Here is a 12,175-nt window from a genome sequence, read left to right as displayed (position 1 = left end):
AGGCCCTTCAGAACACTTCTTGCATGCAGAGCCCAAGGCGGCACACTGCTCTCTCTCTTCCTTTGAAACCTAGGTTGCCGCAGCTTGCCCAAGCTCACGAAGACTCTAGTCTGAGCCGCTTTCATGTGCTGGGTAACGTGGACACAGTGAGGAGAAGGGCCCAACCTGCAATCAGAAAAACACTCTGCTCAGCCTTCCATCCAGGAGCTCACACCGACTGGCTCGTTGGTTTAGCAGGACGTCGATGTGAGGTCCAAGCTGAGCAATGAGCACAATTCCAACTTTACCCTGCTAGGCCTCGGAAAGAGGTTTTGCCAAATAGGCCTTACTCAGGCCATCCCTCCGTCAGTGATCTTGCCACACTTCGACGCCTGCACAGTAAAAGATACTTAGCCAAGTTGCCAGTGTTTCGCCAAACTCTCCCTCGGCAGATCCACTACTGCAGGGACTCATGTTTGCTGTGAACTAGGATAGGTGGCCCTGCTTCGAAAAGCATTCTTTTCCCCTTTGGAAATCTGGATTCTTGTAGCCTCGGAGCTGTTTGCGAAAGCCTAGGAATGCCAGGCTTCTACCCACTGCAGGCACGCCCGTGGAGGAAACGAGAATGTTCCCCCAGAGAAACAGGCTGCTTGCAAGTGTCGAGGGGCGCTTCTCAGGTGCCCAGTGTGTCCCGTTTGTTTTCCTTCGCAGCTCCCATCCTGCAGGTGCTTATTCTGGGTGCTAACAAGGGTAGGTGGCTCTGCCGACAAAAGCAGCCTTTTCCCTTTGGAAGCTTGGATTCTAGTGTCTCAGGGGCTGCTTGCCAAACCTTGAAGTGGCCCAGGTTCTAGCCTCCGCAGGTACGCTGCGTAGCAAACGAACACTTTCCCCCGAGAAAGCGGGTTCCTGCCACGCTGGAGGAGAGTTAATCCCGCAGACCTCGTTCCTCCTGGGAAAGAGCAAGGCCACCCAGAGTCTCAGGCTAGGGCCTAAGTTTCCACCGGGCAAGCTCTGCGTGCCTCGGTTTCCATGAGGTCTCCACCGTTGTTGTGCGTCAATGGAACGCGAGGATAGCTTTCAGGACTCCAAGCACTCTGGCCTCCGCACCGTTTCCCATGCTACCACACGGATTCCCCCCACATCTCCTCTCTGCCTGCTGAGCAACAAGCAGCCGTGTAGGTATTTCGGAACACTTCTTGCATGCAGAGCCCAAGGCGGCACACTGCTCTCTCTCTTCCTTTGGAAACCTAGGGTGCCGCAGCTTGCCCCAGCTCACGACGACAGTCTGGGCCGGTCGCATGTGCTGGGGAACGTGGATTCAGTGAGGTCAAGGGCTTTACATGCACTCAGAAAAACACTCTGCTCAGCCTTCCATCCAGGAGCTCACACCGACTGGCTCGTGGGTTTAGCAGGACGTCGATGTGAGGTCCAAGTTGAGTAAAGAGCACAATGCCTCCTTTACCCTGCAAGGCCTCGGAAAGAGGATTGCCAAATAGGCCTTACTCAGGCCAGCCCTCCGTCAGTGATCTTGCCACACTTCGACGCCTGCACGGTAAAAGATACTTAGCGAAGTTACCAGGGTTTCTCCATGCTCTTCCTCGGCACCTCCACTACTGCAGGGACTCATGTTTGCTGTGAACTAGGATAGGTGGCCCTGCTTCGAAAAGCATTCTTTTCCCCTTTGGAAATGTGGATTCTTGTAGCCTCGGAGCTGTTTGCGAAAGCCTAGGAAGGCCCATCTTCTACTCACTGCAGGCAAGCCCGGGAAGGAAACGAGAATGTTCCCCCAGAGAAACAGGCTGCTTGCAAGTGTCGAGGGGCGCTTCTCAGGTGCCCAGTGTGTCCCGTTTGTTTTCCTTTGCAGCTCCCATCCTGCAGGTGCTTATGCTGGGTGCTAACAAGGGTAGGTGGCTCTGCCGACAAAAGCAGCCTTTTCCCTTTGGAAGCTTGGATTCTAGTGTCTCAGGGGCTGCTTGCCAAACCTTGAAGTGGCCCAGGTTCTAGCCTCCGCAGGTACGCTTGCGTAGCAAACGAGCACTTTCCCCCGAGAAACCGGGTTCCTGCCACGCTGGAGGAGAGTTAATCCCGCAGACCTCGTTCCTCCTGGGAAAGCGCAAGGCCACACTGAGCCTCAGGGTAGTGCCTAAGTTTCCACCGGGCAAGCTCTGCGTGCCTCGGTTTTCATGAGATCTCCACCGTTGTTGTGCTTCAATGGAACGCGAGGATAGCTTTCAGGACTCCAAGCACTCTGGCTTCCGCACCGTTTACCATGCCACCACACGGATCCCCCCCACATCTCCTCTCTGCCTGCTGAGCAACAAGCAGCCGTGTAGGTATTTCGGAACACTTCTTGCATGCAGAGCCCAAGGCGGCACACTGCTCTCTCTCTTCCTTTGGAAACCTAGGGTGCCGCAGCTTGCCCTAGCTCACGACGACAGTCTAGGCCCGTCTCATGTGCTGGGGAACGTGGATTCAGTGAGGACAAGGGCTTTACATGCACTCAGAAAAACAGTGTGCTCAGCCTTCCATCCAGGAGCTCACACCGACTGGCTCGTTGGTTTAGCAGGACGTCGATGTGAGGTCCAAGTTGAGTAAAGAGCACAATGCCTCCTTTACCCTGCAAGGCCTCGGAAAGAGGTTTTGCCAAATAGGCCTTACTCAGGCCAGCCCTCCGTCACTGATCTTGCCACACTTCGACGCCTGCACGGTAAAAGATACTTGGCGAAGTTGCCAGGGTTTCGCCATGCTCTCCCTTGGCAGCTCCACTACTGCAGGGACTCATGTTTGCTGTGAACTAGGATAGGTGGCCCTGCTTCCAAAAGCAGTCTTTTCCCCTTTGGAAATCTGGATTCTTGTAGCCTCGGAGCTGTTTGCGAAAGCCTAGGAAGGCCCAGCTTCTACTCACTGCAGGCACGCCCGGGGAGGAAACGAGTATGTTCCCCCAGAGAAACAGGCTGCTTGCAAGTGTCGAGGGGCGCTTCTCAGGTGCCCAGTGTGTCCCGTTTGTTTCCCTTCGCAGATCCCATCCTGCAGGTGCTTATGCTGGGTGCTAACAAGGGTAGGTGGCTCTGCCGACAAAAGCAGCCTTTTCCCTTTGGAAGCTTGGATTCTAGTGTCTCAGGGGCTGCTTGCCAAACCTTGAAGTGGCCCAGGTTCTAGCCTCCGCAGGTACGCTTGTGTAGAAAACGAGCAGTTTCCCCCGAGAAACCGGGTTCCTGCCACGCTGGAGGAGAGTTAATCCCGCAGACCTCGTTCCTCCTGGGAAAGCGCAAGGCCACCCTGAGCCTCAGGGTAGTGCCTAAGTTTCCACCGGGCAAGCTCTGCGTGCCTCGGTTTCATGAGATCTCCACCGTTGTTGTGCTTCAAAGGAACGCGAGGATAGCTTTCAGGACTCCAAGCACTCTGGCCTCCGCACCGTTTACCATGCCACCACACGGATCCCCCCCACATCTCCTCTCTGCCTGCTGAGCAACAAGCAGCCGTGTAGGTATTTCGGAACACTTCTTGCATGCAGAGCCCAAGGCGACACACTGCTCTCTCTCTTCCTTTGGAAACCTAGGGTGCCGCAGCTTGCCCCAGCTCACGACGACAGTCTGGGCCGGTCTCATGTGCTGGGGAACGTGGACTCAGTGAGGACAAGGGCCCTACCTGCACTCAAAAAAACACTCTGCTCAGCCTTCCATCCAGGAGCTCAAACAGATTGGATCGTTGGTTTAGGAGGACGTCGATGTGAGGTCCAAGCTGAGCAAAGAGCACAATTCCTCCTTTACCCTGCTAGGCCCCCGGAAGAAGTACAGCCAACTAGGCCTCGCTCAGGCCAGCCCTCCTTCAGGGATCTTGCCACACTTCGAAGCCTGCACAGTAAAAGATACTTAGCGAAGTTGCCAGGGTTTCGCTATGCTCTCCCTTGGCCACTCCACTACTGCAGGGACTCATGTTTGCTGTGAACTAGGATAGGTGGCCCTGCTTCCAAAAGCAGCCTTTTCCCTTTGGAAGCTTGGATTCTCGTGTCTCAGGGGCTGCTTGCCACACCTTGAAGTGGCCCAGGTTCTAGCCTCCGCAGGTACGCTTGCGTAGCAAACGAGCACTTTCCCCCGAGAAACCGGGTTCCTGCCACGCTGGGGGAGAGTTAATCCCGCAGACCTCGTTCCTCCTGGGAAAGAGCAAGGCCACCCTGAGCCTCAGGCTAGTGCCTAAGTTTCCACCGGGCAAGCTCTGCGTGCCTCTGTTTCCATGAGGTCTCCACCGTTGTTGTGCTTCAATGGAACGCGAGGATAGCTTTCAGGACTCCAAGCACTCTGTCCTCCGCACCTTTTCCCATGCTACCATACGGATCCCCCCCACATCTCCTCTCTGCCAGCTGAGCAACAAGCAGCCGTGTAGGCCCTTCAGAACACTTCTTGCATGCAGAGCCCAAGGCGGCACACTGCTCTCTCTCTTCCTTTGAAACCTAGGTTGCCGCAGCTTGCCCAAGCTCACGAAGACTCTAGTCTGAGCCGCTTTCATGTGCTGGGTAACGTGGACACAGTGAGGAGAAGGGCCCAACCTGCAATCAGAAAAACACTCTGCTCAGCCTTCCATCCAGGAGCTCACACCGACTGGCTCGTTGGTTTAGCAGGACGTCGATGTGAGGTCCAAGCTGAGCAATGAGCACAATTCCAACTTTACCCTGCTAGGACTCGGAAAGAGGTTTTGCCAAATAGGCCTTACTCAGGCCATCCCTCCGTCAGTTATCTTGCCACACTTCGACGCCTGCACAGTAAAAGATACTTAGCCAAGTTGCCAGTGTTTCGCCAAACTCTCCCTCGGCAGATCCACTACTGCAGGGACTCATGTTTGCTGTGAACTAGGATAGGTGGCCCTGCTTCCAAAAGCAGTCTTTTCCCCTTTGGAAATCTGGATTCTTGTAGCCTCGGAGCTGTTTGCGAAAGCCTAGGAATGCCAGGCTTCTACCCACTGCAGGCACGCCCGTGGAGGAAACGAGAATGTTCCCCCAGAGAAACAGGCTGCTTGCAAGTGTCGAGGGGCGCTTCTCAGGTGCCCAGTGTGTCCCGTTTGTTTTCCTTCGCAGCTCCCATCCTGCAGGTGCTTATTCTGGGTGCTAACAAGGGTAGGTGGCTCTGCCGACAAAAGCAGCCTTTTCCCTTTGGAAGCTTGGATTCTAGTGTCTCAGGGGCTGCTTGCCAAACCTTGAAGTGGCCCAGGGTCTAGCCTCCGCAGGTACGCTGCGTAGCAAACGAACACTTTCCCCCGAGAAAGCGGGTTCCTGCCACGCTGGAGGAGAGTTAATCCCGCAGACCTCGTTCCTCCTGGGAAAGAGCAAGGCCACCCAGAGTCTCAGGCTAGGGCCTAAGTTTCCACCGGGCAAGCTCTGCGTGCCTCGGTTTCCATGAGGTCTCCACCGTTGTTGTGCGTCAATGGAACGCGAGGATAGCTTTCAGGACTCCAAGCACTCTGGCCTCCGCACCGTTTCCCATGCTACCACACGGATTCCCCCCACATCTCCTCTCTGCCTGCTGAGCAACAAGCAGCCGTGTAGGTATTTCGGAACACTTCTTGCATGCAGAGCCCAAGGCGGCACACTGCTCTCTCTCTTCCTTTGGAAAGCTAGGGTGCCGCAGCTTGCCCCAGCTCACGACGACAGTCTGGGCCGGTCGCATGTGCTGGGGAACGTGGATTCAGTGAGGTCAAGGGCTTTACATGCACTCAGAAAAACACTCTGCTCAGCCTTCCATCCAGGAGCTCACACCGACTGGCTCGTGGGTTTAGCAGGACGTCGATGTGAGGTCCAAGTTGAGTAAAGAGCACAATGCCTCCTTTACCCTGCAAGGCCTCGGAAAGAGGATTGCCAAATAGGCCTTACTCAGGCCAGCCCTCCGTCAGTGATCTTGCCACACTTCGACGCCTGCACGGTAAAAGATACTTAGCGAAGTTACCAGGGTTTCTCCATGCTCTTCCTCGGCACCTCCACTACTGCAGGGACTCATGTTTGCTGTGAACTAGGATAGGTGGCCCTGCTTCGAAAAGCATTCTTTTCCCCTTTGGAAATGTGGATTCTTGTAGCCTCGGAGCTGTTTGCGAAAGCCTAGGAAGGCCCATCTTCTACTCACTGCAGGCAAGCCCGGGAAGGAAACGAGAATGTTCCCCCAGAGAAACAGGCTGCTTGCAAGTGTCGAGGGGCGCTTCTCAGGTGCCCAGTGTGTCCCGTTTGTTTTCCTTTGCAGCTCCCATCCTGCAGGTGCTTATGCTGGGTGCTAACAAGGGTAGGTGGCTCTGCCGACAAAAGCAGCCTTTTCCCTTTGGAAGCTTGTATTCTAGTGTCTCAGGGGCTGCTTGCCAAACCTTGAAGTGGCCCAGGTTCTAGCCTCCGCAGGTACGCTTGCGTAGCAAACGAGCACTTTCCCCCGAGAAACCGGGTTCCTGCCACGCTGGAGGAGAGTTAATCCCGCAGACCTCGTTCCTCCTGGGAAAGCGCAAGGCCACACTGAGCCTCAGGGTAGTGCCTAAGTTTCCACCGGGCAAGCTCTTCGTGCCTCGGTTTTCATGAGATCTCCACCGTTGTTGTGCTTCAATGGAACGCGAGGATAGCTTTCAGGACTCCAAGCACTCTGGCTTCCGCACCGTTTACCATGCCACCACACGGATCCCCCCCACATCTCCTCTCTGCCTGCTGAGCAACAAGCAGCCGTGTAGGTATTTCGGAACACTTCTTGCATGCAGAGCCCAAGGCGGCACACTGCTCTCTCTCTTCCTTTGGAAACCTAGGGTGCCGCAGCTTGCCCCAGCTCACGACGACAGTCTAGGCCCGTCTCATGTGCTGGGGAACGTGGATTCAGTGAGGACAAGGGCTTTACATGCACTCAGAAAAACAGTGTGCTCAGCCTTCCATCCAGGAGCTCACACCGACTGGCTCGTTGGTTTAGCAGGACGTCGATGTGAGGTCCAAGTTGAGTAAAGAGCACAATGCCTCCTTTACCCTGCAAGGCCTCGGAAAGAGGTTTTGCCAAATAGGCCTTACTCAGGCCAGCCCTCCGTCACTGATCTTGCCACACTTCGACGCCTGCACGGTAAAAGATACTTGGCGAAGTTGCCAGGGTTTCGCCATGCTCTCCCTTGGCAGCTCCACTACTGCAGGGACTCATGTTTGCTGTGAACTAGGATAGGTGGCCCTGCTTCCAAAAGCAGTCTTTTCCCCTTTGGAAATCTGGATTCTTGTAGCCTCGGAGCTGTTTGCGAAAGCCTAGGAAGGCCCAGCTTCTACTCACTGCAGGCACGCCCGGGGAGGAAACGAGTATGTTCCCCCAGAGAAACAGGCTGCTTGCAAGTGTCGAGGGGCGCTTCTCAGGTGCCCAGTGTGTCCCGTTTGTTTCCCTTCGCAGCTCCCATCCGGCAGGTGCTTATGCTGGGTGCTAACAAGGGTAGGTGGCTCTGCCGACAAAAGCAGCCTTTTCCCTTTGGAAGCTTGGATTCTAGTGTCTCAGGGGCTGCTTGCCAAACCTTGAAGTGGCCCAGGTTCTAGCCTCCGCAGGTACGCTTGTGTAGAAAACGAGCAGTTTCCCCCGAGAAACCGGGTTCCTGCCACGCTGGAGGAGAGTTAATCCCGCAGACCTCGTTCCTCCTGGGAAAGCGAAAGGCCACCCTGAGCCTCAGGGTAGTGCCTAAGTTTCCACCGGGCAAGCTCTGCGTGCCTCGGTTTCATGAGATCTCCACCGTTGTTGTGCTTCAAAGGAACGCGAGGATAGCTTTCAGGACTCCAAGCACTCTGGCCTCCGCACCGTTTACCATGCCACCACACGGATCCCCCCCACATCTCCTCTCTGCCTGCTGAGCAACAAGCAGCCGTGTAGGTATTTCGGAACACTTCTTGCATGCAGAGCCCAAGGCGACACACTGCTCTCTCTCTTCCTTTGGAAACCTAGGGTGCCGCAGCTTGCCCCAGCTCACGACGACAGTCTGGGCCGGTCTCATGTGCTGGGGAACGTGGACTCAGTGAGGACAAGGGCCCTACCTGCACTCAAAAAAACACTCTGCTCAGCCTTCCATCCAGGAGCTCAAACAGATTGGATCGTTGGTTTAGGAGGACGTCGATGTGAGGTCCAAGCTGAGCAAAGAGCACAATTCCTCCTTTACCCTGCTAGGCCCCCGGAAGAAGTACAGCCAACTAGGCCTCGCTCAGGCCAGCCCTCCTTCAGGGATCTTGCCACACTTCGAAGCCTGCACAGTAAAAGATACTTAGCGAAGTTGCCAGGGTTTCGCTATGCTCTCCCTTGGCCACTCCACTACTGCAGGGACTCATGTTTGCTGTGAACTAGGATAGGTGGCCCTGCTTCCAAAAGCAGCCTTTTCCCTTTGGAAGCTTGGATTCTCGTGTCTCAGGGGCTGCTTGCCACACCTTGAAGTGGCCCAGGTTCTAGCCTCCGCAGGTACGCTTGCGTAGCAAACGAGCACTTTCCCCCGAGAAACCGGGTTCCTGCCACGCTGGGGGAGAGTTAATCCCGCAGACCTCGTTCCTCCTGGGAAAGAGCAAGGCCACCCTGAGCCTCAGGCTAGTGCCTAAGTTTCCACCGGGCAAGCTCTGCGTGCCTCTGTTTCCATGAGGTCTCCACCGTTGTTGTGCTTCAATGGAACGCGAGGATAGCTTTCAGGACTCCAAGCACTCTGTCCTCCGCACCTTTTCCCATGCTACCATACGGATCCCCCCCACATCTCCTCTCTGCCAGCTGAGCAACAAGCAGCCGTGTAGGCCCTTCAGAACACTTCTTGCATGCAGAGCCCAAGGCGGCACACTGCTCTCTCTCTTCCTTTGAAACCTAGGTTGCCGCAGCTTGCCCAAGCTCACGAAGACTCTAGTCTGAGCCGCTTTCATGTGCTGGGTAACGTGGACACAGTGAGGAGAAGGGCCCAACCTGCAATCAGAAAAACACTCTGCTCAGCCTTCCATCCAGGAGCTCACACCGACTGGCTCGTTGGTTTAGCAGGACGTCGATGTGAGGTCCAAGCTGAGCAATGAGCACAATTCCAACTTTACCCTGCTAGGCCTCGGAAAGAGGTTTTGCCAAATAGGCCTTACTCAGGCCATCCCTCCGTCAGTGATCTTGCCACACTTCGACGCCTGCACAGTAAAAGATACTTAGCCAAGTTGCCAGTGTTTCGCCAAACTCTCCCTCGGCAGATCCACTACTGCAGGGACTCATGTTTGCTGTGAACTAGGATAGGTGGCCCTGCTTCGAAAAGCATTCTTTTCCCCTTTGGAAATGTGGATTCTTGTAGCCTCGGAGCTGTTTGCGAAAGCCTAGGAAGGCCCATCTTCTACTCACTGCAGGCAAGCCCGGGAAGGAAACGAGAATGTTCCCCCAGAGAAACAGGCTGCTTGCAAGTGTCGAGGGGCGCTTCTCAGGTGCCCAGTGTGTCCCGTTTGTTTTCCTTCGCAGCTCCCATCCTGCAGGTGCTTATTCTGGGTGCTAACAAGGGTAGGTGGCTCTGCCGACAAAAGCAGCCTTTTCCCTTTGGAAGCTTGGATTCTAGTGTCTCAGGGGCTGCTTGCCAAACCTTGAAGTGGCCCAGGTTCTAGCCTCCGCAGGTACGCTGCGTAGCAAACGAACACTTTCCCCCGAGAAAGCGGGTTCCTGCCACGCTGGAGGAGAGTTAATCCCGCAGACCTCGTTCCTCCTGGGAAAGCGCAAGGCCACCCTGAGCCTCTGGGTAGTGCCTAAGTTTCCACCGGGCAAGCTCTGCGTGCCTCGGTTTTCATGAGGTCTCCACCGTTGTTGTGCTTCAATGGAACGCGAGGATAGCTTTCAGGACTCCAAGCACTCTGGCCTCCGCACCGTTTCCCATGCTACCACACGGATCCCCCCCACATCTCCTCTCTGCCTGCTGAGCAACAAGCAGCCGTGTAGGTATTTCGGAACACTTCTTGCATGCAGAGCCCAAGGCGGCACACTGCTCTCTCTCTTCCTTTGGAAACCTAGGGTGCCGCAGCTTGCCCCAGCTCACGACGACAGTCTGGGCCGGTCGCATGTGCTGGGGAACGTGGATTCAGTGAGGACAAGGGCTTTACATGCACTCAGAAAAACACTCTGCTCAGCCTTCCATCCAGGAGCTCACACCAACTGGCTCGTGGGTTTAGCAGGACGTCGATGTGAGGTCCAAGCTGAGCAAAGAGCACAATTCCTCCTTTACACTGCTAGGCCCCCGGAAGAGGTAGAGCCTACTAGGCTCGCTCAGGCCAGGCCTCCTTCAAGGATCTTGCCACACTTCGAAGCCTGCACAGTAAAAGCTACTTCGTGAAGTTGCCAGGGTTTCGCCATGCTCTGCCTTGGCAGCTCCACTACTGCAGGGACTCATGTTTGCTGTGAACTAGGATAGGTGGCCCTGCTTCCAAAAGCAGTCTTTTCCCCTTTGGAAATCTGGATTGTTGTAGCCTCGGAGCTGTTTGCGAAAGCCTAGGAAGGCCCAGCTTCTACTCAGTGCAGGCACGCCCGTGGAGGAAATGAGTATGTTCCCCCAGAGAAACAGGCTGCTTGCAAGTGTCGAGGGGCGCTTCTCAGGTGCCCAGTGTGTCCCGTTTGTTTCCCTTCGCAGCTCCCATCCGGCAGGTGCTTATGCTGGGTGCTAACAAGGGTAGGTGGCTCTGCCGACAAAAGCAGCCTTTTCCCTTTGGAAGCATGGATTCTAGTGTCTCAGGGGCTGCTTGCCAAACCTTGAAGTGCCCCAGGTTCTAGCCTCCGCAGGTACGCTTGTGTAGAAAACGAGCAGTTTCCCCCGAGAAACCGGGTTCCTGCCACGCTGGAGGAGAGTTAATCCCGCAGACCTCGTTCCTCCTGGGAAAGCGCAAGGCCACCCTGAGCCTCAGGGTAGTGCCTAAGTTTCCACCGGGCAAGCTCTGCGTGCCTCGGTTTCATGAGATCTCCACCGTTGTTGTGCTTCAAAGGAACGCGAGGATAGCTTTCAGGACTCCAAGCACTCTGGCCTCCGCACCGTTTACCATGCCACCACATGGATCCCCCCCACATCTCCTCTCTGCCTGCTGAGCAACAAGCAGCCGTGTAGGTATTTCGGAACACTTCTTGCATGCAGAGCCCAAGGCGACACACTGCTCTCTCTCTTCCTTTGGAAACCTAGGGTGCCGCAGCTTGCCCCAGCTCACGACGACAGTCTGGGCCGGTCTCATGTGCTGGGGAACGTGGACTCAGTGAGGACAAGGGCCCTACCTGCACTCAAAAAAACACTCTGCTCAGCCTTCCATCCAGGAGCTCAAACAGATTGGATCGTTGGTTTAGGAGGACGTCGATGTGAGGTCCAAGCTGAGCAAAGAGCACAATTCCTCCTTTACCCTGCTAGGCCCCCGGAAGAAGTACAGCCAACTAGGCCTCGCTCAGGCCAGCCCTCCTTCAGGGATCTTGCCACACTTCGAAGCCTGCACAGTAAAAGATACTTAGCGAAGTTGCCAGGGTTTCGCTATGCTCTCCCTTGGCCACTCCACTACTGCAGGGACTCATGTTTGCTGTGAACTAGGATAGGTGGCCCTGCTTCCAAAAGCAGCCTTTTCCCTTTGGAAGCTTGGATTCTCGTGTCTCAGGGGCTGCTTGCCACACCTTGAAGTGGCCCAGGTTCTAGCCTCCGCAGGTACGCTTGCGTAGCAAACGAGCACTTTCCCCCGAGAAACCGGGTTCCTGCCACGCTGGGGGAGAGTTAATCCCGCAGACCTCGTTCCTCCTGGGAAAGAGCAAGGCCACCCTGAGCCTCAGGCTAGTGCCTAAGTTTCCACCGGGCAAGCTCTGCGTGCCTCTGTTTCCATGAGGTCTCCACCGTTGTTGTGCTTCAATGGAACGCGAGGATAGCTTTCAGGACTCCAAGCACTCTGTCCTCCGCACCTTTTCCCATGCTACCATACGGATCCCCCCCACATCTCCTCTCTGCCAGCTGAGCAACAAGCAGCCGTGTAGGCCCTTCAGAACACTTCTTGCATGCAGAGCCCAAGGCGGCACACTGCTCTCTCTCTTCCTTTGAAACCTAGGTTGCCGCAGCTTGCCCAAGCTCACGAAGACTCTAGTCTGAGCCGCTTTCATGTGCTGGGTAACGTGGACACAGTGAGGAGAAGGGCCCAACCTGCAATCAGAAAAACACTCTGCTCAGCCTTCCATCCAGGAGCTCACACCGACTGGCTCGTTGGTTTAGCAGGACGTCGATGTGA

The sequence above is a fragment of the Eschrichtius robustus genome, chromosome 5 (assembly GCF_028021215.1).
Source record: "Eschrichtius robustus isolate mEscRob2 chromosome 5, mEscRob2.pri, whole genome shotgun sequence".
NCBI lineage: Eukaryota > Metazoa > Chordata > Mammalia > Artiodactyla > Eschrichtiidae > Eschrichtius > Eschrichtius robustus.
This window is presented reverse-complemented; position numbering follows the sequence as displayed.